This window comes from Macrotis lagotis, chromosome 1, assembly GCF_037893015.1.
Source record: "Macrotis lagotis isolate mMagLag1 chromosome 1, bilby.v1.9.chrom.fasta, whole genome shotgun sequence".
Taxonomy (NCBI): domain Eukaryota; kingdom Metazoa; phylum Chordata; class Mammalia; order Peramelemorphia; family Peramelidae; genus Macrotis; species Macrotis lagotis.
Window position 1 is genome coordinate 917079909 of NC_133658.1, and position 5996 is coordinate 917085904.

Here is a 5996-nt window from a genome sequence, read left to right on the forward strand (position 1 = left end):
GCTAATTATTTCATGAATAGTAACCCTAAAAAATAGAAAATATAGAAACATTTCTATTACAGCTATAAACAAATATCACATTAGTAGTAAATTAATTTACGGATTTGAAAATTCAGTAGGTCTTATACAAATTACATAAAAACTTTTTGCAAAAGTCTTTTTTCTGAGTCTTTTTTAAAACAGCAATAAACTTTTCTCATATTAATTATGAACTTGTAATGTGATGGACATCTCTCTCATTCAATCTTAAAACAACAGAAAAAATTTGAAATTGGAATTTATCAAACCTAAATTAGTATAAAAAATTTATTTTTAGGTAGGTAGCCTATTTAGGTAGGTAGGTATTATAAATTAATCCCACAAATTCTTCACAGGCAATAAATACCAATTATCACAGAACTTCTAAGTTCTACCTCCCTTAAACTCAATGATGTGTACAAAAAATGAAGGGTCTGTTGATTTAAGGCATGGAGAAATATACCTAATTAAATCATGCTTACAAACAACCTTAAATCAAATTCCTTTCGAACATTGGCTTTAAAAGGTGGTATTGCATAATTAATCCATTCACTGGCAAATAGATTAATTGAAATTACTAAAATCAGGTGACTAAAATTGTTAAATGCTCATCAGACTTCCTTATGGAAAAATTCTTTTTTTTTTTGAAATTAAACAAATTTATTTCAGGTCATATCTTTCTTTCTTGAGGAGCTGCAAACATTCATCAAGACAAATATATAGAATGCCAGAAGCAGTAATCTCACATTACAGCAAGTAAATGTTTTGCAGAATGGAAGTTATTACAATTCATGTTAACATTTCCATCCTGTTCATATGTACACATAAATGAATACCCTATAAAAGACCTGTGTTATAAAATGTTCTTATTCCCAAATGGATTTATTGGCTTGTCTTAATTAATATTTTAAAATAAAATGTAAACATACCAAGGGTAATTTTAAGAGTATTGTAATTTTATATCTGAGATTTTGAAATAAAAGATCAGGCAGAGGAAACAACTATTCTCTCAACTCAAATGCTTTAGGGAGCAATTGTTTATCTTTGCTGTTTAGCAGCTCAAGGCTAAAGACCCCATGGTCAATAACAACCCCCTCAGCCAAGGATGTATAGCATCCATCACACATCTGTTTCTGCAACAGTATATGTTTTTAAAAGTTACAAATTTCTTTACAAATAAGTATAATAACATTACTAATTACACAACCAACTCTAATTAGAAATAATCTCAAAATATACCAGAGAAACTCCTTCATATTTTACTTAGTCTAGTCCTGAGGCTTTAAAAATGTCTTCTTAGCTTTAACTGGTTTTATGTTACCATTTTCATCTTCATGATACTGTGCTCGATCACTCTTTTTAGCAAACTTCTTTCCAATTGTGCCCACCCAACTTTCATACCTTCTGGCTATTTCCTCATCAGACACATCAGCCTCCATTCCTACATCTTCATCTTCTTCCTCTTTATGTTTGGCATTCATTTGGACCATTAATTTCTCAGTTTCTGGATTAAACCCTCTGAATGACATTCTTCCATACAAAAGATCTTCACAAAGCATAAAGCTTTGCTCCTCTATTATGAAACTCTTTTGCCTTAAGTTCAGGTAAATCCAGGTACCAGTGTTCTTCACTGATAATTTTCTTTTCTTCCTCTTCTAGTTGTCTTTTAGTTTCTGTATCCAACCCCCTCTGCATGAACTTCATCCGCATCAGGTTCTTTGACAGCTTGGGTTTAGACGTGGCTGCCATGGTGCCTCCACTTGCAACACACCGGAGTCCTCCCAGAAAAATTCTTGATAAAGATTTATGACTTGAAGATCCTAAACATCCTTTTTTCTTTATGATTACAAGATTTTCTTTGTACTCAACAATCTTATGAAATTCATGAGCCAAGTGTAAAAAACTATGGTTGCAATCAACTCCTTCATTCATTTTGTTTGTTAATAACACAATTCTAAACTCCCAATTATTGAGTAATATTTCTTAATGTTAGAATATTTACAAAGATCATAACATCATGATTCAAATTATGTATCTTCCAACTAAAAAAAAACCAAACCCTTCTAGTTAAACAATATATAAACAGAAAAATCAATCTAATAATTATCATCTCATTAAAAAGGTGATCATAATAGCTTTAATACATTTCTTAGTTTATATAGTCCTTTTACCTTTTCCTTCAGAATCAAATTTTGGATTTCTAGATTCTGGATTTCTAGGTTCTTACCATATACATATAAATTATAGATATTCTTCTTTCTATTATCAATTTTTTAAACAAAATAAAAACTTTTTTCTGCAGTTTATAACTGGGAAACAGTATTAGAATAAAAATTTCAGCTTCCATTCTTCATTCTAAAATCAACACTCAATTATTTTGTGAGAACTTACCAAATTAGCACTATTTAGAGATCAAAAGTTGAACACTGCAACCTGTGTTGTGAGATTTTATGGGCTCTGACCTAGCCCTCCCAAATCCCCAAAAAAGGTCCACTGACTTCTTCTTGGATTTCTGGGCCAGAAGAGATAAAAGAAGAGCTGCTGGGGGAGCAACACAGAGAGACAGTTAATTTGAATTATTATTATTATTTTTAATATGTTAATTAAGACCAGTCAGTGTAATTTTCCAGATTAGTAAATGAAATCCTGTTAGTCAATCAGACCAGAAAAGAAACAATAGAAAAATAGGAAATAATAGAAAATAATAGAATCCTCTTCTTCCCCCAAAACAACACATTTTTCAGAAAAATCTGTCCTATAGAGCCAAATCATGAGTTTTTGCAAAAAGAAAAAGATCTGCTTTTGAAAAGGAAGAATGGAGTGGTGTGTTGGCCAATCTGAACACAGAGACACACCAGCATACCTGATCATGCAGAGAGATAGCTGAGAGCTTCCGTCTGCCTGTAATTTAACACAAACACACATAAAACATATAAAGACCACTTTGAACCAGAGAATCTGCCTCCCAAACTCCAGGGAAAACCCCACCTTGCTGTCATGCTACAGGGTCCCCTAAACATTACACAGACAAACACAAGGGGATGCCAGGCAACTCCTTTATTGCTTATCTAAGGATAAGTCTCCAGCACTCTCCCCACCAAACAAAAACCAAAACCACCCAAGGTGACAAATCTTCAACAAAACAGAGGAAAAATCCAGAGAACATTCCCTTTCCAAACAATGGAGTTGAGCCTTATAACATTCCAAAGCATTTAAAAAAAGTCTGTCCATGCAGATTACTGACCCTCCTATTTGAAAGCAAAAAAAAAAAATGTATTTACTGCTGGAAGAAATAGATATTGCATTTGTCAGCCACAGTGAAGGCTGCAGCAGAGGGAAGGCTGGATACCACAGGAGAGGGGAGCAGGACAGTAGCTAAAACTGGTTCTGTGCAAGAGGAGCAGAAAGATGGGTTTTAAAAACTTGGAAAGACTATAGGGAAGGACTTCTTAATTTCTGATTTTTTTTTACTGTTTTCTAGAAGGGACCTACACTGTTTTTTTTTTTCTGATGTCCAGGCTTTTTGCAATTATGACAACCCCTGGCTACCTGATCCTCAGGCTGCCTCCTAGATACAGGAGGGTCTCATATAGGGGCTATCAATTGCTTGAACCACAGAATCAGAATCTTATCTTGCTTTGTGCTTAATTTTTTTTTTTCTTGGAGATATTTTCTTTTTGCTCTATCAAATTCTGCCTCAATTTCTGAGCCAACTCTACCACGTAATGAGGATGTTTATCTTGCCAGCTCAATTCACTTATCTTAGTATTTTTTTGGACAGTATAGACTGTAGATTGTTTTTTTGTTTGTTTTTTTAGTTTTTGTAAGCCAAATGGGGTTAAGTGGCTTGCCCAAGGCCACACAGCTTGGTAATTATGAAGTGTCTGAGGCCAAATTTGAACTCAGGTACTCCTGATTCCAGGGCTGATGCTCTATTCATTGCATCACCTAGCTGCCCCTAGACTGTAGATTGTTAACAAAATAAGAGAGAAACTGAGTCTATCCTCCTCTTTCCTCATCCTGCTTCAATCCTGAGGTTCCCTCGAAGGCTTCTGTTAATCTATTAAAATGTTTAAACACTGCTTCATCCTACTTCTGAAGAATAGTTTTAATTTTTGAAACTTTGACATCAGCTCCAGCCTATGCTCCCTCCACAGGTTGAAGAGCCCGGGGATATGGTGACATTACCTTAGAAGATGGGTGCCCATTACTTCAGGTTTCAGACTCTTAACTGGAGCTGGAAAACAGGTAAATGAGATAGGAGGATAAGGAGAGTGAACAGGCAAGGAAGTGGGAGAGAAATGAGAGGAAATAGGAGCCAAAACAGCACAGGGCTGAGAGAATGGAATGGGAGCAAAGCTCACTGCTGGCTCTCGTAGCTCAGGAAGGGGAGGGGTGATGAGCCCGACAGGATGAAAGTCAGCTTAAGAGGCTTTGTGCCTCTTCTGTCTGATCAGGGGAGAAACATTTTGAAAAAAAATCATTTTCCCTTTAGCTCAGAATGAAACCTTCTCAGATTTTCTTTCTCTTTCTAGCATTTCTCCATATCAAGTGTAGAAGCAACACACTTCTGTTTTAGAAGTTTTACTAGTTTTTAAGCTCAATTTTGTGGTAGGATAATTAACCCACCTAGATCAGCTCAGCTGAGGATTGTCACTAATTAATTTTTGCCACTTTTGGCAAAATATGTGATCACTGGAATTGTAATTTTTGGTCATATAAAAAGCAAGAGTTCTCTCTACTGGATCTCTGATCTTAGATTGAATTTGTCCTATATTTTCAACAGTCAGTTAGCAATAGTTATACACAAAAACTACACAGCAAAAGTAGACACTAAACAAATAACATAAAACATCCACTAGGCACAAGATGCCCAACAAATATTCCTTTACATTTTTATTGAACCAAAACCGCCAGAAATCTAACCACTGAGATATCTTATCAACCAAGATACCTCCCTTGGATTCTAGGAATAAATCCCTGACACCCCCTTTGGCCAGGCACTAAAACCAGTCAAAAATTTTCCCACAAAACCCTCAGTAACAATCCCAGGGAACTTGACTTCATAAAACAGTACAATTCGCATCTAGAGCAATTGGAGTTTGAAAAACAACAGTCTCACTTTTAGACAAGTCACTCATTCCAGGCTTAAAACATGTCCTGATTTTTTCCTTAGGGATTCCTTTGATGAGTCGCCCAGTGGAAAAGATGAATCTTTTTCAAATTCTAGCCGAGATCCGAGGTCACATACACTATTTACTTTTAACCATAATTTCCCTTTGGCTAAAAACAAAACAACAAATTTAGTTTATAAATGAATTTTAATTCTCTGGGATCTCACCAAAACCCATGGGTGGATGGCATCCTTACAAATGCCAACAATAACCCAACATTTTTGGGAGATTTTTATTCAATTCAGACAAAGAGCAGTAAACTTTAGGTGGTCAGTCAATGAAATTTCATATAGATGACATGGTTTTACAAATACAATTCTCTCAAATTTTATAATATTTACTGAAAATTCCTATTGACAAGAATTCCACTTATGCTGAAGGATAAATGTTTACAAACAACAATAGGTTTTCCTCTCGGCCCATCCAGGATGTCTCTTATCTTGAAGTTTGTTGATCAGGTAAGGCTAATAATGAGAGGACCAGATAGTACTGACACAGGTGTGGTCAGCATTGAGGACACAGGCTTTACATAGCTGACTGCATTTTATTACCCTTAGTTAAAAGTTAAAAAGACAAACTTCTGATCAGAAACATTTAGATCAAGAAATATTAATTACATCTTAAAGATTTCAGATTATATACCCTGGGCCTGGGATCCTCAACCTTTGTCAGAGAATCTCTCTCCATGGGGCTGGGGACCCATTTTAGTCCCTTCCAGTTATCAACCGCCAAAGCAGAGTCTGTTCTCTTCCTGGGCCCTGGATGGGGGTGGGGAGTCCCTGACACAGGTGAGGTAGGGGAATA

General features: G+C 35.5%; 1 pseudogene; it reads right to left on the reverse strand.

The window, feature by feature from the left end:
* Positions 1-323: 323 nt before the first annotated feature.
* On the reverse strand, positions 324-4355 carry LOC141509979 (M-phase phosphoprotein 6 pseudogene; annotated as a pseudogene).
* Positions 4356-5996: the final 1641 nt, after the last annotated feature.